We start from the raw sequence: 23792 nt of genomic DNA, 5'->3' as shown, positions 1-23792 counted from the left end.
ACAAATGCAGCAATATTTTGCTTATACATATTATATATAAATATACTAAAATGTGGACATTCACTTTATTGTACTTTGTGACAAGCAACATGGGGTTTTTAAGTGCCTCATGTTCACTAGTTAATAAATTTGCTTGGACAGATGCTATGTAGCTGTCTTGCATCTGAATCTGGGCTTGGTCATTGACTGGTTTGACTGATTAGGGAGAAGTTGCTGATTGATGATCCTTTATACGGTATATCCAGACTTCACTTCTGTTTGTCAGGTATAGTGTTTGCTTAGTACATACATTCCCTTCCAGATATTTGTACCTTTTGCAATCTGTAGTTGCATTATTGTATCTTGTTCTGGTGTACTGTGTTGTCTGTGTGTTCTGTAGTTTCATGGTCTTTCTTGCTGTGTTTGGTAGTTGTAGTTGCTCTGCTGTTGTACTTTTCAGGCTGGTTTGCTGACCTGAATTCAGATACAGTCACTTCAATGTCATTCATCTGCTATCTACCTGTATGCCATACATTTGCCATCCACTCCATTGCAGGATCATCTCCTCCTTCAGTGAACCCCAGCATTAAGTTTGCGTAATCCACCAGTTTTGTTTGTTTTACAGTAGTAAATTGCTTTTTGCCAGTGTTTATAGTTGCTCCATATATGTTGCTCTTGTGAACATCTGGTTGTTGTGCAAGTCAGTCCTCCTGTAAGTTCTGGAGGTGTCTGAGTACCAAGAGCCATTGTTAGGACTTTGGAAAAGGAGCCTGCTGTAGGTGAAGTCCAGTTCTGTGGTCATATACACAATCAGCATAATTAAATACTAAATGCTCTCTTTACTACTTTCCGGCTGGTCAGGGGTCAATATCTATCTAGTCCATCAACAGTCTGTGTTATACTTGCATCAGGAAAGAAAAAAGTGTTATACCTGCATCAGGAATCAGAAAAGTAAAAAACTGTGCAGCCAACCAATAGCTGTAGTGGTGATATGTTGACCATCTCTGTGGCCACTGGTTGGTTGCAGTGGACATCTCAAGTCAATGTGGCATTGCTATTGCAGAACAGCAGAACAGAGACCTGTGGGGGCTGAGGCATTATCGTAATTGGAGCTTCAGGGGAGTGGTAAGAACAATATTATTCCTCTGGTTATTTTCTGCCACTGTGACCTGCTCCCTGATCTTGTCGTCCTGGCCTAGCAGCTTCCTTATTCCTTTAACATCGCACGGTGGGGGGTTTCCCCCACTCCCCGCCGTGACACAACCAGAATGGAGTTAGGTCTAGATATATAACGGCTCTAGAGCAGGAGAAGCTGAGTACTATAAATTCAGATTTATGGGAAAAGATTCAATATAACTTGCAATTTAATTCTTAAAATTCCTGCATTTTCTATATCTAGGAGCTTGGCGGATGGTCCTATTCAGAGACTGACATCTTGGTTTGCACAGTCATGCAGGGAAGGCTATCAATAGATAGAGCAGGGATTTAAATTAAAATTTAAATACAAGTTATATTGAATCTTTTCCAATAATACTATATCTCAATCTGCAAAATCAATCACATTCTGCCTTCAGACCAGACACTATGTTTAACATGACAGGTTCTCTCTAAGTCTAGGCTCTACAAGTAAACCCAGATTCTTCTCAACAGCGGACTCTTCTGGTTTTATCCCCCACCCCCTGAACATATGAAACATGTTGGTACCCAAAAGCATAATCAGTGTAGCAGGCAGTGTTTTTCTGAGAAAAACAAGATAGGCGTACCATAGGGTAATAACGCAAAACAAATGTCAAAGAAATGACTCCAAGCGGAGGCTCACCTTATGCGGTTGTGCATATATTAGGCACAACACTAATGTAGGCTTGGTAGAAGGTATTGACACCTCAGGAGCGGATGGTCGTGCAGCCAGGGATGTAGGTCCTTCCACGTGGGGATGCCTAGATCTCTATAACAAACCCACTGACGCAATAGTCTCCTACATTACAGTAGCTGCCACTCCAGAGCCACAAAAGAATCACTATCCCATTCAAAATACACACGGATAGACCACATTGTCACTGAAGAGGTGACCAAAAATTTGAGACTTAAAACCCTGACCGAGAAATTCCTAGATAGGGGTTACCCACAATCTACCTTACATAATGCCTTACAAGATCTGAATGCAATCCCCTCACCACACCGAACTAAACAGAATAACTGCAATAGAATAGCTTGTGTAACCACATACCATCCGTTGATGCCCAAAATACAACAAGCCCTAAGGAAACATTGGTCACTATTGGCCAAAGCATATCCTGAGGTAAAAGAATTCCACCAGCCACCATTAACCTGCTACAAGAGATCATCCAACATTAGGGACAAACTGGTTAAGGCTGACATTGGTAGCTTCACTAAGGTGTCTAAACAGTCATTCCTATGCAGTCGTCGACAGGGTACATACCCCTGCCTACACTGCGCTCAATGCTCAAGTGTAATCAAGGGAGAATAAGCTACACACCCACGTACAGGACAAACCCTTCCGATTAAGGGATTTTTTACTTGTGATTCCAGCTTTGTAGTCTATCTATTGAAGTGTCCATGCGGCCTCGCATATGTTGGCGAAACGACGCAACATATTAGAGACCGAATAAGCAAACACAAATCCACCATCAGACTGGGCCAAACGCTACTGCCTATCCCATATCACTTTTCTACAATGAAACACCAGGTCTCCCAATTACGGTACCAGATTCTGGAACAAGTTGGTTTACCGAGAAGAGGAGGAAATCGTATACTCCTTCTAAAACAGAGGGAGGCCTTCTGGATCCACAAATTGGGAACTCTTTCACCGCACGATTTCAATTGCGAATGTGATTTTTTTTTATGAATGCTTAAATTATCTTGCATGGTTATACATGATATGTACATGTACATAATCTAACACTACTTTATTGTTGTTCTTTCACAGACCCACTGATTTTATAGACAGAACTATTGAGGGTGAGATAAGCCCCCCCTCCCCTCCCCTGTTTTCCCATCCCTCCCATACCTTGTCCTTCCTAACCCCATCCCCCTTTTTTCCCCTCCCCCCTTGTTCCCTCCTTCCCCTTCCCTTTCAACCCCCTTTTTCAGTAGCATATCTATATCTTTATAATCTTATATCCATATACATAGGTTATCCTAAAACAGTCTATTTTCCATACTCTACTGTATATTTGACTAGTGGACAACGTATATTATACTAAGAGGGATCGTTTTCCTTAATATGATTAATCTGATGTAGCCGATATATGTATTCATAATGTCCACATTCGAATATTATCCCTGGCGAACAGGGTCCGCTGGTGGAACGCAAATTCAGGCCACTCCCGCACACGTGACATCCTCTTGGAACTCATCTTGGCGTCCCGGATGTCACGTGAGGCCCGATCACATGACCGGAACGACTTCCGGCCTACGCACTGCAGATTATCCCATATGCCACACAGGTACCTAATCTCATGCCTTCTCTTTCAGGAACACGCCATGCAAATGCTGACAGCTAGATCTGTTTAAGTTATTGCCTGTATATCACATATTAGAGGAGGAGTCTGATATGATCATGGGAAATACTTTAATCATGTACAAGTCGATTGCCATCAGCATATCTTTATTCTTAAAGAGGACCTTTCACCAGAAGAAAGTATCTAAACTGACTATACAGACGTGTAGAGCGGCACCCAGGGATCCCCCTGCACTTACTGTTATCCCCGGGCGCCGCTCCGTTCTCCGGTTATAGCCTCCGGTATGTTCGTAGTTAGGATCCACCCAGGGGAACCTGCCGGCGTCTCTTTCTCCTATGCTGTAGCGCTGGCCATGAGCTGAGTGCTGCGATTGGCCAGCGCTACAGCATAGGAGAAGGAGACCGCGGCAGGTTCCCCTGGGTGGATCCTAACTACGAACATACCGGAGGCTATAACCGGAGAACGGAGCAGCGCCCGGGGATAACAGTAAGTGCAGGGGGATCCCTGGGCGCCGCTCTACACGTCTGTATAGTTAGTTTAGATACTTTCTTCTGGTGAAAGGTCCTCTTTAATCATGTGCATTATATTTCAATCAATTTTTGTTTACAATCCTGTCTACCATCACCTGCAATCATGTATATATGATATACCTCCTGATGCATATAAATTTGTTCTTCTATGCACTGTATATAGTTTTTTATTTTCTGTAATGTCTATATTATGTATTGATTTTTTCTTTTTCTTTTTCATTTTTCTATGTTTTTCATACCGGTTGTCAATGACGATATATCCTATGTACCTGTTGTTCACAGATAAAAAAAAAATATGACCGCTGAGGAAGGTCCGTTTGAGACCAAAACGTCCGGTCAGCTTTCTTTATTTTCTGATTTCGGCATAAATTGGGCAACTGGAATATGAAAATAATGCATAAATAAAAAATTCTTAAACGCAAGAAGAATCTGAGTGCCTCAATTTCTACTACATGGAATCCCCAAGGAGGCAGATAAATCCAGAAGATGAGTAAAAAAAATCCCACGGCGCAACAGACCAGTCTTGGTTACAAGCAGGAACTCTATTTATTAAATTATCAGATGGTACAACGCGTTTCGGGGGACATAGACCCTCTTCATCAGGTACAGACTGCTGGTATCAAAAGCATAATATCACATTTATCCACTTGAAATTTCATTGAATGCCCAAGCAGATGGATGAACATTCATGTGGCCATCTGATACGTTGTGAATGACACTGGTTATGGATTCTCACAGTAGACAATGAAGCACATTTGCGTTAACACAATTAATTTCTTTTGTATATGTGGCGCTCAGTTAAATTTTAGTAGACTCCATAAACTCTGCACATTACAAAAACCTTCTTGCTCTTTCCTGCCAACAAATGTGGTGACATTATGGAGCTCTCTAGGAAAATACAATTTTAGGTTCTTTCTACAACCTCATTTGTCTTGAAAATATTTTCCAGGTGAAGTCAGGGGGGGGGACTTGTCTCAGTTTAAATCTGAATTTAAATTTTAGAACACACAAGGAACTTGTAACAGGGCACTATTGTTAACAAGAAGTACTGTCTTTGTCGCCAGTACCTTAGCTCCTGTGTAATACTAGAAGCTGCGCATCAGAGATCAATGTTTCACCTATTAAATATTAACCAGCAATCTATTGGCCGTATGTCACATACTTTGCATGATGACAGGATGAGCATTCAACACCTTTACAAATTTGTTCTGTTAAATCTGCTGTTTTATGCAAGCCTACAAAGACCATTTAATAAGCCTGGATTGTGTCCCACGCAGCTTGTCTGGATACCATTTAGGGGCCCATTAAAATGCTTGGTTTATAGAATTTCAGTAAGCAAGCAAATCATTATAGAAAATGTTTATATGTTACATATTGATATGCATACAATAATATTGTTTTATTATCAATGATAAAACTAGTGAATAATAATAATTAGAGATGAGCCGAATTTTCTCATGCTTCGTGGTAGCGAATCGATTTAATCTAAAATAGTGTAAGAAAAAACAAAAAAACTCATACTTGCCTCCGAAGATCTCGGCTGAAATCCAGTGCGTGGTGACGTCATCTCGGGCCGCACGAGATTTTGCGCCAGATCTTCAAGCACGATGGTGGCGGCCGGCCCGTCGCAAGCAAATGGAGGCGGTAAGTTTGATTTAAATTTTTTAGGTTCATTTTACACAGTTTTTACTCTCAGATTGTGCTATCATGTATGAATGCGGCATCCGTGGGGTACAACGATGGGGAGTGGTGATGTCACAGCTCCCTGTCATTGCACCCAGTACTTACAAAAAAAATACAACATTTTTTTGTAAAATTTGTCGAAGCAGCTGAATCGAATTTTCTAAAACTTCGCTCATCTCTAATAATAATATTTAGAATAATGTTACAATGATATATTGGACTCTTGTTGCTTTTCGACATGCATGTTCCTCCCAATTGCTCATAAAAAAAGACATATTGTTTAAATCATATATTATGTTAAACATATACTTTTAGATTTTTGCGTGATTTTTTAAAATTTTATTTTCCATGTCACTATATTTAAAATAAATATCTAATATCATGCTTTTTTCCACACTGACGACAAGGCCTAATAATATGTTTAGACATCCATTTCTGCTCAGGTAACTTTTTTTAGTAACAATTGCATTATCATTATAGGCAGGATTACAATGACAGATATCACCTCTGTATAGATAACATAGAATCCACTATTCATAAAAGGTAATATTGCACCTTATCTACTCCCTTCTGACCTCTGGCAGGTCACAAAGCATGCCTAGAAAAATCTCCTGTATAAGTCAATGAAGTCAGTTCCTTCCATTGTGTCTGTGGCTGCTCTCTAAGAACAGGAAATCGAAACATACTTTAGTCTTGGTGGCTAGTGTGAAAACTGCAAGATTTTAGGATTTATTTTTAAATATAGATATTGACATGGAAATTTTAAAGAAATATCACCAACATTCTAAAAACAAAACATGTTTAAAGGGGTTCTCTCCTTTCAGCAAATAACATTTAAAATGAAGAAAAAGTTAAGGCAAAACACTTACTAATGTATTGTGATTGTCCATATTGCCTCCTTTGCTGGCTGGATTCATTTTTACATCACATTATACACTTCTCGTATCCAGGGGTTATGACCACCAAGCAATCCCACAGCTTGCACACTATACAAAAAAATGCTGGACTGTGCGCAGCTCTGCTGTCCCAGCCACCCGAGTGTCCACTGCTTTTTCCTATATCATACGAGCATGACCACCACTGCTGTAACAGGGTGGTCGTAGCCATAGAAACGAGCAGTATATAATGGGATGGAAGAATGAATGAAGCCAGCACAGGAAGCAATATGGGCAATCACAATACATTAGTAAGTGCCTTGTATTCACTTTGTCTACATTTTAAATGCCATTTGCTGAAGATAAACAACCCCTTTAACATAAAACATTGATGTAACAATAAATTATTTTCTGAAGACAAATATAAGATATTTGGACATCCATATATCTCTGCAGTCCATGCTGCAGTGCCCCAAGTGATCACCTACAGATGATGTCCGTGCTCCTGAGTTTGTTTAGCCCTATAGGTTTTGTGATCAGTAATGATGGAGAGGCCTCCTGTAGCATGGCTCAGAGTCAAAAGAAAACCAGAACAATGACAAAGTTATGCAAAAGTGCAAAAATCTAAATAAAACAAAACAAAAATACAAAATAAACACTAATTTTACCTATAGTACACATACTAAAAAAAACAAAACATTTTTACTGCATTTAATATGATTACTCCGAATCTAAAGTGGTTGTCTTATCTGACACCTTTGTGCATGTCGCTAAGATATGCTACCAATGTCAGGTAATGGGATAATGCACAGAAATAATCCATACATTGATGTCATGACACAGTCATTCTGCATACAGTGATGTCACAGTAGAGTGGTGATGCATTCATCGATGTCACACTAAAAGGATGATTAGCTTAATGAAGTTACATAACAAGTATAATCAACACAGTTGACGGGGGGTAATGCACACAGTGATGCCACAGTAAGGAGATGATACACAGAGTAATGGCACATGTGGTACTGGAGTAATTTAATTAATGAAGCTTGAATAAGTAATGTACAGTGATGTCACACTAGTAGGGCAATCTGCACAGTAATATAACATAATTAAATGGGTTATTCAGGAATTGATAGTGATGATCTATCCTCAGGACTCAGACCTCTGTTGATCAGCAGTTTCGGGGACGGCCGCACTCACCGGAGCACAGCGCCTTACATTGTATTACAGCTGTGATTGGCATTGCAACACAGCCCCATTAACTTGAATGGGACTTAGCGGCAACTAGGCCATGTGATCGATGTACTTGTGACATCACATGGCCTAGGAAAAGGCTGCACAAGGAGCGCCAGCCTCTTCTAACAGCTGATTGGTCGGTGTTCCGGTTGTTGGACCCCTGCAGATCTTTTGATGACCTATCCTTAGGATAAGAGAAACAAAAGTGCAGGAGCAGCACTCAACGGTCCGTCCTTGTTGTAGGGAGTTGCAACAGCTCCGCACCAGCCGCAGATCCAATCAGCCAGAGAATACGTGAAAATCAAACAGCGGTGGCAGCATCTCCCATCATTCCATCTTAAATAGAGCTTCACAGCATACAAAAAATCAGCAACGTTTCGACTGTACAACAGCCTTTGTCAAGCATAAAAAACGCAAAATTGCATATAAATACCCACACCCAGGAACACCCACAATTGTCAGAACCAATTAAACATAGCCATATCATCCACCCATCCCATTACCTCTCTGCACACAGACTCCCATACTAATCACATCACCTGTAGTTACCCTCTCCTTATCCGCAATGGTTTCAGCTGTGGTCCGCGTCCTCAAAACCACACTGCGCATGCCCATGTAGCGACTGGCCCCACTCCACGTCACACGTGCGCGCCCGGAGCGAAGTCCCGCGATAGCCGACGCCAGAAACAGCTGACCACAGCATCATAGAGACTCCGCCCCGCTCGCCCGCGCAGACATGGAGCTAGGCGTGGAGTGCCCGCAGTCAATGAAGTGTTTCGCTACCGGTTTTTCTATCATGGCCTTCCTAATGGTACTCTTGTGTTTATTTATTCGCTCCCTGAGCTCCATAGTGGTTTCTCCCACATAAATGTAGCTACAGGGGCACGGTATCATGTAGAATACGTCTCTGGATCTACAGGTGTAGTATTCCCTAATCTTGAAGGTTTTCCCACTATATGGATGGGTAAATACATCACCTTTCATGATCCCACTGCAGTTACAGCATGATAAACATGGAAAATTACCCGTTTTCCTAGGTGCCAATAAAGTCTGTTTTTTTGTCCTAGCTCCGCCCACATCGGATTTGACTAGTCTGTCCCGTATACAGACACTCCTTCTGTATGGCATCATCGGGGGCGATGCAAATTCCCTCGTATCAGGCATTCCTCGATGGAGTATATGCCAATCCTTCCTGAGGATATTAGATATCGCACCACTATCGCCACCGAAGATGGACACAAAAGGAATCCTGTTCTCAGTCCCTGTCCGTGTGGATCCACTCAAAACCGTTTCACGATTGACTGCCAAAACTTTACTCCTAGTCCTCTGCAGTAAAGTCTTTACTTCCTAGTTCCAGCTCAACACACAAGAAATGTCTCAAAATGCCCACATAGCCAATCTTCCTCTGAGGCAGGTCACCAATATGGCCAGTTATTGGCTGAGTGAGTATTTCAAACCACTTCCTGTGTTTCGAGTCAAGAACAGGAAGTGGAAAATCAAAATGACAAGTCAAGGGATCAGTGAGTTGAATTTTTTTTTTTTACTTTTTCTGGCCTCTCTTTTTAAACAAAAACATGTCTCCTCATTAAGTCTCTTTACCTTGCAGTAAACATATTTACTGAATTAATCAGACTCCCAACCTACAGTCATTGTACTCTTATGTACGCTAAATCCCAGGTTCTCCAGCTGTGGTAATTGTACCCCAGACTATAGACACAATGTCATTATAGGGAAACTATACTTATACTTACTTTTAATTATACTTATTTTTAAGTAATTTATCTGAGTATGGGGTTACTAGACTTACAAACTTTAAACAAATGCTTTATTCACTATATAAATGAATATATACATTGATCAAAATCATTTGAGCCCATCCATCCCTGCAAAGTGACCTCTTTAAGATGAGACCCTACTCTATAATGACTTCCCTCCTTGTGTGAACAGGCCAAAAATAAATTCTGTAAAAGTAGGCTCCAGATATACCGCACTAATTAAAAACATCCTATGGGAAAGATGGGTGGTTAGGAGTGCATGAGCGAAATGGAGGCAAAACAACAAAGCACAAATTTAGTTTTAATGTCCTATTAAATGAAGTAAATGCGCAGGTGCGTATCACTGTGGCTGAAAATACAAAAGTAAATCCAAACACAATACAACAGCACTCTGCAAACATAAACCACTCATCTTTTCCAAAGGAATGCTGGCACAAGGAAAGGAGTCATTATAGAGTAGGGACCCATCTAAAAGAGGTCACCTTGCTGTGGTGGATGGGCACAAATGATTTTCATTACAATTTGTTTGCTAAGTACCTCCTATTCATTTACATAGTTAATAGAGTATTCGTAAAATGGACAATCGATACACTCAGTGTTTGAAGAGTGCTATTGCATTTTGTTTGGCTTTACTGTTGTATTTTCAGCCATGGCAACGCTCGCCTGCACATTCATTTCATTTCACCGGAGGTGCTGACTAACTTTGTATTTTGTTTTGCAGACTTACAAACAATGAGAAGTCATATAAGTGTCACATATAAAAAAAAAAAAAAAAAGGAAAAAAAAACAACAGAAACCAATTGAAATTTTCCTAGTGACAGCAGTAAGAGAAGCTAAAAAAATAAAAATAAAATATAATGCTATACTGTATGTCCCATAAGCTTGGCAATATTGATATAATATGTTAGATGTATATTCAAATAAAGAATTTAAATAGAGAACATAGCTTTCGAATATACCTGAACATCTACTGTACACAAGAAAAGTTATAATGTGTCTATAAGAAGTTTTGAAAACTGCTTGGCCCATCTTTCTTTATGCAAAATTGTTTCCTTCTAACCGACGCCACACTGAAAATCAATCTAATCAAGAACTATAGATATTTCTGGAGGCGTGTGTTTTATAAAGCAATAGAAAATAGCTTTAGGCTCAGCTATAGCAAATGCCAAAGTATCTTCTTATCTAATTCATTATCTCTTTTTTTGTTATGTTTGTCTTCAAGAAAATGTGGTTATTGATAGGGTTTTCCAGTACTGTAATATTGAGTGTGTTTCCTTAGAACAGGTCATCAATATTAGATTAATGTGTATAGTCATACAAGTTATAGCGGCATGATGTGAGCACGTAGGCGTGCCTCGGCCCCTCCCTCCTCCTCCTCTTCGCTGGTGCGCACTTCGCGGTCCCCCATTGCCTGCTCTAGTGCAGGGGTTCAACTTATGAGAGACGCGGCGTATTTGCTGGAGCCCCTCTTCACCGCTCTTCAGGAGGGAAGAAAAGGCGGTCGTGCAACCGGAGAGAATGCTTTTATGGTCGGTAATAACTGGGACTTATCCGAAGACAGAAGAAGCCGGAGCTCCCTCTCGTGGGCCACAGTCCAGCTTCCGAGGTAGGCTGTGGATCCAGTCTGCTCTACTTGACCCCTTAACGGAGTATGTGACTGCCGAGCAAGCCTGTATACCAGTCGGAGCCCTGTGAGTACTGTAATTTGGTCCTCTGCAGTAAAGCTCTGGCATTGAGACACTTCGGCTCCTCCACCTATCTGAGTTATACACAAGGAGGGAGTGTGGGGACCAACTGTTAACTAAGGGAGGAGAAATTAGATCTAGACCCAGAGTGGTGTCTCAACAGATGCGGCTATTGTATAAAGGCCCCTGAAGCCTGAGTCCACTCTTTAACAATTTCACTACCTCTTTGTACCTGTATGATCCCCTTCCTATTGTATAAGAACAACAACCATACTGTTGTATCGCAGATTCCGGGTAGCAAAGCATGTGGTGTCTGGAACCGTTTGCCCTTCTTTCACGCAAGTTGAGATTATTGACGCACATAAATTCCTCCTATGCATCATCACTCCATATTCTTCTATAATCCTCATGCCTGGAGGTAATTAGCTTGGAATCCATTTTCCCAGATCTCGGCACCTCTTTTGACTACGTCAAACGAAACTGTGTGCATTATTAATTGTTGTTGACTAATCTGTTCATTAGTATCCTCGTTTGATACCCATCGCTCCTTGGAATGTGGATCTGAGAGACCCTTGGAATACCCAAAGACTAGACCCAGGGCAGAGGTCTATATACTCGGGACAGCGGCTTTTATATTATTGATCTGCTCTGTTTGGTTGTCTCATAAAAAGCTAATTTACCTACATATTGTGTCACAAAAAAAAAAAAAAAAAAAAGTGTGCCACCTAAGTCCCATAATAGAAGATCTACTGGTCCAGCTTCATCCAAGAGGGGCGGTTTGAGTAGTCCCATAACAAAGATGGATATGTTTTTAAAATCCCCCCAGTCAAGGACGAGGCTGGCCCAGAGGGTACAAGGGAATACTGACACTAGGGTATCTGACAAAGAATGTCTTGGGGACAGAATTGATGAGTCAGGGGGAAATGTGATACTAGACACTAGAATAGAACTGATTGATAGGAAACTGGTGGATATATTAGATGCAGTCCACCTTTCCAATCAATCTCTAGGAGATTTGTCAACAAAGAGAGCATCTGTACAATCAGACATCACATTAATAAAAGATGAGATAAATAAAATTTGTGAAAAGGTTAAAGGTCTCCAGGAGCTCTCAGTAGACATGAAAAAAGAGCAGGATAAGGCAACTAAGAAAATTGATGCCTCAGACTCAGAGAGGAAATTATGACGGCAGAAACTCACGGAGTTGGAAGACAGGTCTAGAAGATCTAACCTTCGTCTGATAGGCTTTCCTGAGGGGTCGGAAAAGGAGGACCCTGCAGACTTTATTAAAAATTGGCTACTAGAGGTATTTGGTCCTGAGAATCTTTCTCCCTTGCTCGTTGTAGAGCGGGCACATAGAATTCCAGGAAAAAAATTCTACCGGGCAGTGCGCCTAGAGCCATATTGGTTAGGATTCTGTCCCAAAAGGACAGAGACTTGATTATGAGAAGAAAGAGAGAGGTTCAGGATTTAGATTATAATGGCAATATAATAGAGATATACCCTGACTTCTCAAGAGACTCTCAGTTTAAAAGAAGGGAGTTCCGAGAGGCAAAGAAAAGACTTGCCTATGCTAAGATCAACTACTCTATGATCTATCCTGCCAAATTGAGAGTTATTTACCAGGAGAAAGTTCATTTTTTAAAATAAAACCTATATTGGAATGGCTTGATCGTAAGGGGATAGGTATGTGATTTATTAAAATAATGAATAGTTACAATAGAGGGGGATGGGGGGAGGATTTGGGGGGGGGGGGGTGGGCAGATAGTAAGAGGTTTGTAAGGTTGTTATTCCTTCCGGACCAGAGTGGGGTGTAGGTTCAGCTATATATTGTCTCGGGGGCCATGGAAATGGCGAACTATCAGGGATTGACGTTTTGTTACAGTAGTGCTTCTTCACAGTCTGATTTGAAGGGATGATGCATAGAGTTCTCGTCTGGAATGTCCAGGGATTGGCTGATAGAACGAAAAGGATAATTGTATGTATCTGACTTAATTAACAAACACCTCCCTGCGATAGTAGGACTTATAATTATAGCATGAGCTGTATTACAACAGCTGAAATACGCTTTTTCCTCCTCCATACTAAATTGTTAAAACTTCACCTTTATTTATTCACCATTAATACCTAAATCTTACAGATTGGTGAGAAACCTAAACGTTAAAACTTTTAGGGTGAGCTTGTGATTCAGCACTATATGTGCTTATTATTCTCTGACAGAGATTCTGTATACACTTAAATGGTGTCTGTGGCTGCGCGCTGCCACCAACGCTTGTATTCTTGTTAGCTCTACTATCTGTATCCACACAATATTGCCCACTACCTGGGCTAAAACATAACTCAGTAGCTACCCCCCGACATATTTCGCCAAGTGACCGGCGTCTCCATGGGCTGGGCAGTCTGTGAATCTGAGCTGAGGACTAGATCTTTTAATGCCTCTGTTTCTGACATAATTTCTAATGGGCCAATCCTGATCGTTGTACCTTAGCGATCCTATCCTTATCCATCTATTCTTTTTGCTTATTGGTTGGTCATTGATGATGCTAAGTTCACGCTCTCTCCCATAAAGTCTCCCGCCAGAACTTAGAATATTTCTCATGTTTCATTCTATTTTCTGTGCATGTTTCTGAACTTTGTCAAGATCGTCCTTCCTTTTTAGCGCATGCGCTAGATCTTATACATTTGTTGTTTCTTCTTTACCTGTTGCGCATGCGTTAGGACTTAGTCTCCATTCCTCTGAAGTTAGCTTCTAGTGCGCATGTTCTTGAACTTAGTGCGATAATGTGATTTCCTTATCACTGCTGTGCTTGCGCTGGGACTTAGATTTTCTTACCCAGCTATTTCTCAAGCGCATTTCTGCAAACTTGTCTATGCTAAGTTCATGCTCTCTCCCATAAAACTCTCGCGCATGCGCCAGAACTTAGAATATCTCTCCTGTTTCATTCTATCTACTGCGCATGTTTCTGAACTTTGTCAAGATCATTCTTCCTTTTAGCGCATGCGCTAGATTTTCTGTTTCTTCTTCGCCTGTTGCATATGCATAGGATTTAGTCTCCATTCCTCTGAAGTTAGCTTCTGGTGCGCATGTTCTTAAACTTAGTGTAATAATGTGATTTTCTTATCACTGCTGCGCTTGCGCTAGGACTTAGATTTGCTTACCTAGTTATTTCCAAGGCGCATTCCTTCAAACTTGGAAAAAAAAATTCTATTTTAGATACCGCGAGAAATAGGGGACAGAGCACTCCCACTAACTACAAACCAGAATTCTCAAGATACAAATTGGCTAAGGCCCATTAGTTGAAGATGATGTCTCATTTGGCTTTATTCTAACATATTGGCAACCTTTCATGATCCTGTATATTATATGAGTCCTCTCTTTGGTTTCTAATTTTATATATATATACACTGCGTGCAGAATTATTAGGCAAATGAGTATTTTGACCACATCATCCTCTTTATGCATGTTGTCTTACTACAAGCTGTATAGGCTCGAAAGCCTACTACCAATTAAGCATATTAGGTGATGTGCATCACTGTAATGAGAAGGGGTGTGGTCTAATGACATCAACACCCTATATTAGGTGTGCATAATTATTAGGCAACTTCCTTTCCTTTGGCAAAATGGGTCAAAAGAAGGACTTGACAGGCTCAGAAAAGTCAAAAATAGTGAGATATCTTGCAGAGGGATGCAGCACTCTTAAAATTGCAAAGCTTCTGAAGCGTGATCATCGAACAATCAAGCGTTTCATTCAAAATAGTCAACAGGGTCGCAAGAAGCGTGTGGAAAAACCAAGGCGCAAAATAACTGCCCATGAACTGAGAAAAGTCAAGCGTGCAGCTGCCAAGATGCCACTTGCCACCAGTTTGGCCATATTTCAGAGCTGCAACATCACTGGAGTGCCCAAAAGCACAAGGTGTGCAATACTCAGAGACATGGCCAAGGTAAGAAAGGCTGAAAGACGACCACCACTGAACAAGACACACAAGCTGAAACGTCAAGACTGATTTTTCTAAGGTTTTATGGACTGATGAAATGAGAGTGAGTCTTGATGGGCCAGATGGATGGGCCCGTGGCTGGATTGGTAAAGGGCAGAGAGCTCCAGTCCAACTCAGACGCCAGCAAGGTGGAGGTGGAGTACTGGTTTGGGCTGGTATCATCAAAGATGAGCTTGTGGGGCCTTTTCGGGTTGAGGATGGAGTCAAGCTCAACTCCCAGTCCTACTGCCAGTTTCTGGAAGACACCTTCTTCAAGCAGTGGTACAGGAAGAAGTCTGCATCCTTCAAGAAAAACATGATTTTCATGCAGGACAATGCTCCATCACACGCGTCCAAGTACTCCACAGCGTGGCTGGCAAGAAAGGGTATAAAAGAAGAAAATCTAATGACATGGCCTCCTTGTTCACCTGATCTGAACCCCATTGAGAACCTGTGGTCCATCATCAAATGTGAGATTTAGAAGGAGGGAAAACAGTACACCTCTCTGAACAGTGTCTGGGAGGCTGTGGTTGCTGCTGCACACAATGTTGATGGTGAACAGATCAAAATACTGACAGAAGCCATGGATGGCAGGCTTTTGAGTGTCCTTGCAAAGAAAGGTGGCTATATTGGTCACTGATTTGTTTTTGTTTTGTTTTTGAATGTCAGAAATGTATATTTGTGAATGTTGAGATGTTATATTGGTTTCACTGGTAAAAATAAATAATTGAAATGGGTATATATTTGTTTTTTGTTAAGTTGCCTAATAATTATGCACAGTAATAGTCACCTGCACACACAGATATCCCCCTAAAATAGCTAAAACTAAAAACAAACTAAAAACTACTTCCAAAAATATTCAGCTTTGATATTAATGAGTTTTTTGGGTTCATTGAGAACATGGTTGTTGTTCAATAATAAAATTAATCCTCAAAAATACAACTTGCCTAATAATTCTGCACTCCCTGTATATGTATATAATATTTATCTATTTCTTCAACGGATTATATCCTTCCACTTCATGCTATTTTGCTTTATTGTCTGTCATATACATGTTGGGCACAGGGAATCTCTTTATATGAATGAAGAATAGGTAAACCCTTCATTAAGGGCTTTAGGGCCTAAACTTTGCAGGCGGTAGATCCAGCGGGTTTCCTCTTGTAGGAGTCTTCTGTCAATGTCTCCTTGTCTGGGTCCTTTCTTAATTTTCTGAATCCCCCAGATCTTAAGTTTAGTGACATTTCCCTGATGTTGCTGTGTTATATGTCTTGAGAGTGGTGTATCTGCTGCTGTATTAATTTTACTGAAGTGTCCAGATATCCGCCTTCTCAGTTCTTGAGTGGTCTTTCCCACATAGATTTTTGGACAATCACACTTTATTGCATATACCACACCCGTGGTTTTGCAATTTATCTGGTAATGTTTACCATCCACCGGATTAGTGAATTCCTTTAAGGGTATCATATATTTACAGAATACACATTCTCCACAGGGGTACGACCCCTTAGTGCTCAACCAGGTGGTAATTGGTGTCTTTTCTTGCTGGAAGTGACTGTGTACTAGCATATCTTTCAGATTTTTCCCTCGTCTATATGTTATTGCCGGATTAGAGGGGATTACTTCTGTTAGATCTTCATCTGTTTTCAGGATATGCCGGTAGCGCCTGAAAATTCTGTATATTTGTTCATGCTGGACATCAAAAGTACCGATACAACGTATGATAGTTTTTTCTTTCTGACACATCCTACTTTCAAGGCTCTATTATATGCCTTGAACAGGCTTTTTTTTCAGATAGCCCCTAGCTAGGAACCTCCGAAAAAGTAGAGCACTTTCTTTCTCAAAAGGTTCCTCATCCGAGCAATTTCTCTTTGCTCTCAGGTATTGTCCCACCGGAATCCCTCTCCTCAGGGCCGGTGGGTGGAAACTTTCCCAGTGAAGAAAATTATTAGTTGAGGTAGGCTTCCTTTATAATTCTGTATGTACGCTGCCGTCAGGCCCCAGGGCAATCGTCAGGTCCAGGAAATTAATTTTTTCTTTCTAAATTTCTGCCGTAAATTTCAGGCCCAATTCATCATTATTGAGTGTATGAACGAAATCAAGAAATTCTTCTTCTGTGCCTTCCAAAAAATTAAAATGTCGTCAATAAAACGACCCCAAAATAATATCTGTTCTGTGTATTTGTGTTGTGTTTCTGTGAAGACAATTCTGTCTGCCCACCACCCAAGAAATACATTTGCTAAATTTGGTGCACAAATTGTCCCCATTGCTGTGCCAGTGAACTGTAAATAATATTTACCATCAAAAATTTAATAATTGTGTTTTAACAAAAAATCAAGTAGTGCCAAAGCAAATTTATTGTGACATTGAAATTGTGTACCCCTAGTGTTTAGATAGTGTTCAACTGCTTGAATCCCCAAGTTGTGTCTAATGCGTGTGTAGAGGGCCTCCACATCTAAGCTTGCTTTGTATGTCTGGGAACTGACATGAATATCCTGGAGCCTGACGACAGCATCCTAAGTATCCTTAATGTAGGATGGGAGGGTAAGCACATAGGGAGAAATGACTAGGTTGAGATAATCACTAATCTTTTCATATAGGCTTTGATTCCCTGAGACTATGGGTCTGCCTGGAACAGGTTTGATCTTCTTGTGCACTTTAGGGATAGCATAGAAGGTAGCAACGGTTGGACTTATAGAGACACATTTAACAGCGGAGAAATCGACATGAAAAAAAAATGGGCTAAGTTTGAGTACCATTTCTGTTTGTCCTCTTTCTCCCGTGGTGTATATACACAGAAGGGTGGAGTATCAGCCCATCGGACAAACCACTGATGGGGAGGGCAGGTTTGTCTTTCTCTATTGCTGCTGGAATGGAGTTGTTTGTGTGTTTGCTTTTGTTTACATCCCCCCTCCCTTTTCTCTTTATGTTATATCCCACCTTGTAGAATTTGTTAACCAAAGGGGAAAGTGTCCGATCTTAATTATGGGTGACTTTAACAACGTAATGAAACAAGAGAATGATAGAATTTCAATGGTGTCTGAGTCAAGGGCTAAAGCGAGTGGATACACTTTACTGTACAAGGCATGTCAAGAATTGGCATTAATTGATATCTGGTGCCATTTGTATGGTGCTAAAAAGGTGTTCTCCTGTTATAGCCGCTCATATACTGCTATGTCAAGTACTGACCTCGTGCTAACAAGCCCTGACTTCATTGATAAAATCACACACATGAAGTATGAAGCACATAGTATATCTGATCATTCCCCTGTTTTATTATTGATAAAGGAATTTGACGAGTTTTATCGGCCTAGAAATTTTAGACTGAACCCTCATTGGTTAAACCTTATTAACTAACATGGAAAAATATGTAATGAGATTAAAGAATTCTGGGCCATACATCTCGGGGTGGGGGAGGGGTTTTAACGAAGTTGTGGCTATATATCGACGACAATAATGTTTTTGGTTTTATCTGCCTATATTATATATATTAATGTATAATATGGTTGTTGCTCAATGTATTAACCCCAATTTAATCTCTATTTTTTCAACTGTATTTTGTGAAAAATAAAAAAATTTAAAAAATAAAAATGTGTATATTCTGTCACTGTGCAAGTAACATATTTTATCACCATGCTGCATGCTGTTACCAGTGTTGGACTGGGGTACATAAGGCCCCTCAGGTTAATTGATTCTATGGGCCCTCCATCTATGGTTCTTTTCACAACATGTATTAAGCTTTCACTAGACTTTCTGCACTGAAGACCAGGCTCCATAATAAATACAGACCCCAGAATACATGCAAGACACCAAACCAGACCCTAGAATGATACTGATCTCAACATAAAAGCAGACTTAGAAAAGTAGTCTAGAATAATTAGAGACACTCAAAATTAATTTAGACCCCATCATAAATACAGATCCCAGACAATACTCTGGAAAAAATACAGAAGAACACCACAGAATAAAACATGATCTTGCATAACCCCACACTAGATGCCAGAATGGAACCATCAGATGATCTTCTTCCCAACTTCCAGCCCCCAATAACTCCACCTACTTTATCAGCAGTCGTAGAGCATAAAGTCTAAGATTTCTCCCTACCTCCTTTTTCATCCTCCATCCCTATTTGAACTTCATGGACCAGTGTCTTTTTTGAACCAAACAAACCACTAGAGATAAGCAAATTGCTCAATTCGGGTTTGAAGCAATTGTACTTGAATCGAAAGTTCTACAATTGGCCTCAAAATTTCTGTATGACAATATGAGGGCTCCTAGGACTCAATTGTTTTCTCTCTAGTATTACAATTTTATTTTTTACTTTTAAAAAAATGTGCCTGATTCAAATCACCAATAATTTGGGTTCAGATCAAAATAACATTTTTACTAAATTCAGGTTGAATCTGATTAGAATTGATTCACTAATTTGTACTAAAATGTAGCCATCTTCTATCCCTCACACTTTGAATTAGCTAAGCAAAGAAATAAACATGATAATCAAAATAATTGGAGGTAATTATCATAACATATTTTCACCCATTGTTATAACGAGCCCCGTTTGTCTCATAGACTCACTGGGTGACTAATTTTGAAGGCTACCTGTATTCTTTCATGTATTTTTAAAGATTCAGTGTAAACTCAGTTCTTGGCTTCATTTTCATAGTTAATAAAGCACAACAAGCAAAACTCCTTTATCGCATTAGCAAATTAATAAGATATCATTTATTCATGGATTTATGTAGACCAATCTTGTATTCACTTTGAAAATTGTTCAAAGTCCTGCAAAATATGATTAGTGTTGAAGAACATATATTTTTAAATAAGGTAAACTGATGATCAGCAATAGACTAAACTTAAGATGCTACAGCAATTAAATTTGCGTCATGCTGATTCCTTGTTTATTTCTGCATAGAGACATTATGACTCGTTCATAAATAATCCCATTCTGATGCCCTGTGTTCTTCAGCATCACCATGTTTAGTCACCCACATGAGTTATTTAGCAGGAAACGTGACCACAGCTTGAACTATAGTATAAAGGGTACTGCTAAGGCATAAAGAAAGGCATAAAGAAAGAAAGAAAAAAGGCAAATGAGCTTTAAAATCTCAGTATAGACATAAAAATGACACATCTATAGGGAGTAAATATAGCAACTTTTATTAATTCTTCACCAGTATATAAAAAAGAAAAGTTCTGTTTTAACTTAAAGGAGTTGTCCAGGAATAACAGCTTATCACCTATCTTCAGTTAGGTAATATATAATTGATGGGGTCTAACTGCAGGGACCCCACCCCAATTTGATTACAAGAAAAGAAGGTATGTGTTCCCCATTTCAATGTATTGGTAGTAGAGATGAGCAAATCAAGTCTACTGATTCCGAAATTCTCCTGAATCCCCCCCAAAATGCAGACGAGTGAGACACTCATGTGTAATACAATACTTCTATGAATGAGATATGCAAGCCAGTTCTCCTTCCAAAGGGACAAGAGTACTGAGTGTCTCAAGAGAAAACTGTCCTTTTAAGCTAAGAAGCCTTGGAGGTATTTTTTCTCTTATAGTTTTTTTTGGAAAGCTAATTTGAATATCTTTCCTAGAAACCCAAAGGCATGCACATTAGCTATCCTTGCAAAAAGAAAGCCTATCTAATGTTAGCAGATTTAAGATATGCTAATTTGCATATATGTTTCCCAGAAATGCAGAGCAACAGTGGCTAGACTACAGTACTCCTTGTGCATTCTAGGTGGTCTTCCTAATGAGAAAGAGAACTTGCAAGGCTAGCTAGCCAGAGCAACTTTCTCTCAGTGACACTCTGAGACACTCAGTACTTTTGTCCTTTTGGGAGGAGAACTGGCTTGCATGTGTTACTCAGAGAAGGTAATATTGGGACATTCAGTATTCTTGACCTTTTGGAAGCAGAATTGTCTTGTGTGTCTTACTCAGAGACATATCACATATGGGTCTGTCTCACTGGTATTTGCGATAAAAATATGATTCCTTGGAAACCTTAGAGTGTAATATACCAATTTTCAGGGCAAATGGAGCATATTTGATTCATAACAAAAAATCTAATGTTTTGAAAAATTCTGTGAATCAGAGATGAAATGAACTTTAAGAAGTTTGCTCATCTCTAATAGGCAGTAAAGCATTCACACTGTTGCTCCATTCAAATTTTATGCAGCTGCTGGAGATAATCGAGCGCTGAATTAGTCCCATAGACTTTGAAGTTGCCATTCAGAGATAACCCCTTTAAGGTACATTGTTTAACCCACAAATAGAACATACCAATAGAAAATTACGATATTTTTCACCTTATAGGATACACCGGCCCATAAGACGCACCTAGGTTTTAGAGGAGGACAATAAGAAAAAGTATTTTTCATTAGTCCTTAGATCAGACCAGAAATCAGACCCCCAATGTTAATCAGACATCAGCTCACAGCCCCAATCAGACCCTCAATGTTAATAAGACCCTCAATTAGACCTCATATAAGAGCCCCAATATAAATAAGGCTCCCTATGCAGACCCAGCCCCCCATGCCTCAGAGCAGCCTCCCAGGCCTCAGAGCAGCCCCCATGCCTTAGAGCAGCTCTCCCTGCCTCAGATCAGCCCCCAGCCTCAGATCACATAAAAAAAAAAAATCAACTTACCTCTCCTGCTCCGGACACTGCCACTTCTCACCTCCAGTGCTCTCTTTTCTTCTTCTTCCTGCTGTGGCTCTGATGTGACCTGATGCACATAGCGTGAGGTCACAGAGCACCCTCATGGTGTACGACAGCACAGCCGGTGGCAGAGGAGCAGGTAGTGAGTACAGAGCCCGGGGAGTGCTGCATTCCGCTTCCTGATCCTTCGGTACTAATGAGCGCTTTTATAATGGAAACGCTCATTAGTATTCACCCAATAAGACATAGTGACATTCCCCTCCCCCCCCCCCACTTATGGGGCGAAAAATAGGTTATCTATTCTTTAAATATAGCGTCACCAGACGACATTGCTCTTGGTTTCTAGTAAAGAATATATGTATATTCACATTTCTTAATTCTTCTGGCATTAGATAAGATGTCCCCTATTTTTGCTGTTGTCAGTCAAGCTCTCTCTTTCTCTCTCCAATTCGCCCAAAACAAAGCACAATAAATTCGGCTTCATTTCAAACTTAACTTTTTGGGAAATTCGTAATGATTTCCTAACCTGAAGAATAGATTTGCTCATCCATAAGGAGGTCTATGAAAAACTGTGTGACAAGCTGGGTAATGGAGGCGGTAGTGGTTTTCAATCATACAAAATTTGATACCAGATCAGAGAGAACTTGACTTATAATAGTGCCTTAAATCCAAAGATACTTGATATTTCTCACTTTCTTAGGACAATAGTTAATCTCTGCAGTAAACTTCAAATGAGCTCCTCTAGATGTTGCATCCATTATACAAAACCACCTAAGACTGTACATGCTGAGTCTTTTATGAATTAAGGGGTTATTGATATTTTCAGTACTGTCGTCCACAGCTTACCATCAAAGCTAGAGAAAAAGAACTGTGTGCTTTTTTACTATAAAGTACAAAGAATCAATGTCTTCAGTGATGTCATACTGTAACCTCGTGCTAGCAAAAGCAAACCACCTAATTTGAGAAAGCTCAAAAAAGTATTCAAGTCTTGTATGCTGCATCTGTGCAAATACACAATTACATACGTGTTTACAAACCAAGTAAGATCAGGTTGAGACCGTATCTGGGAAGAAGAAGTGGTGGTTTTATCTGCAGCCACAGAAAATACTCTTCATAGGAATAATAATGACTCCGACATGTACTTATAGGTTGAAAGGGCTCGATTTGTGCCATAAAGGGGGTTTAATATTTCACCTGTAAGAACACGAAAAATATCAGAGTTGCTTTGCCTGACATGTGCCGCACACTTCAATAGCGGTTCAATACACATCTCAATATGTGTACTCAGGACGGAGCATAATAAAGCTAGATGGTTTGTGGAACATTAAACTCGAGTAGGATTATATCACTTAGGATAGACAAACAGTTTGGTGGCATGGGCTAAACGCAGATGAATAGCACCTTGTTGGCAGGAGTTTTACATAACTTTTGTTGCTCTGTGATTAATAGACACAAACTACTTTCAGGTTTGAGACAAGCAGACAATGTAGATAAAAAGTCACATAAAGAAAACTGTTTGTTTATGTGATACATTTGCCCTGGGATGACTTTTTGTTCATAGAATGACCTGCATTTAAGTCCTAGGATATTGTGAAGCCATGTCATACATCTAAGGGCAGAGTAGGCTTTATAGAACATGGATAACAAGCAAATAAAGCTCTACGCATAACATGTTTATAGCGTTGTGTTCAGCTGCAAATTCAAAAGGTGAATAAAGTAATGCTGTCATATAATAAATACAGTAACTGCTATCTGTATGCAATATTTAAATATTACTCCCAGATAATAACCATATAATACTGTCACAGGTTATCCTCTTGATACTATCATTCAATGCCCAAAGAAAACTATCATTCAATGTCCAAATAATATTTGTACATTCCTTATGACATTCCATTGTGAAAAAAGAGGGAGC

Source organism: Bufo bufo, chromosome 10 (assembly GCF_905171765.1).
Source record: "Bufo bufo chromosome 10, aBufBuf1.1, whole genome shotgun sequence".
In the NCBI taxonomy this organism is placed as follows: domain Eukaryota; kingdom Metazoa; phylum Chordata; class Amphibia; order Anura; family Bufonidae; genus Bufo; species Bufo bufo.
This window is presented reverse-complemented; position numbering follows the sequence as displayed.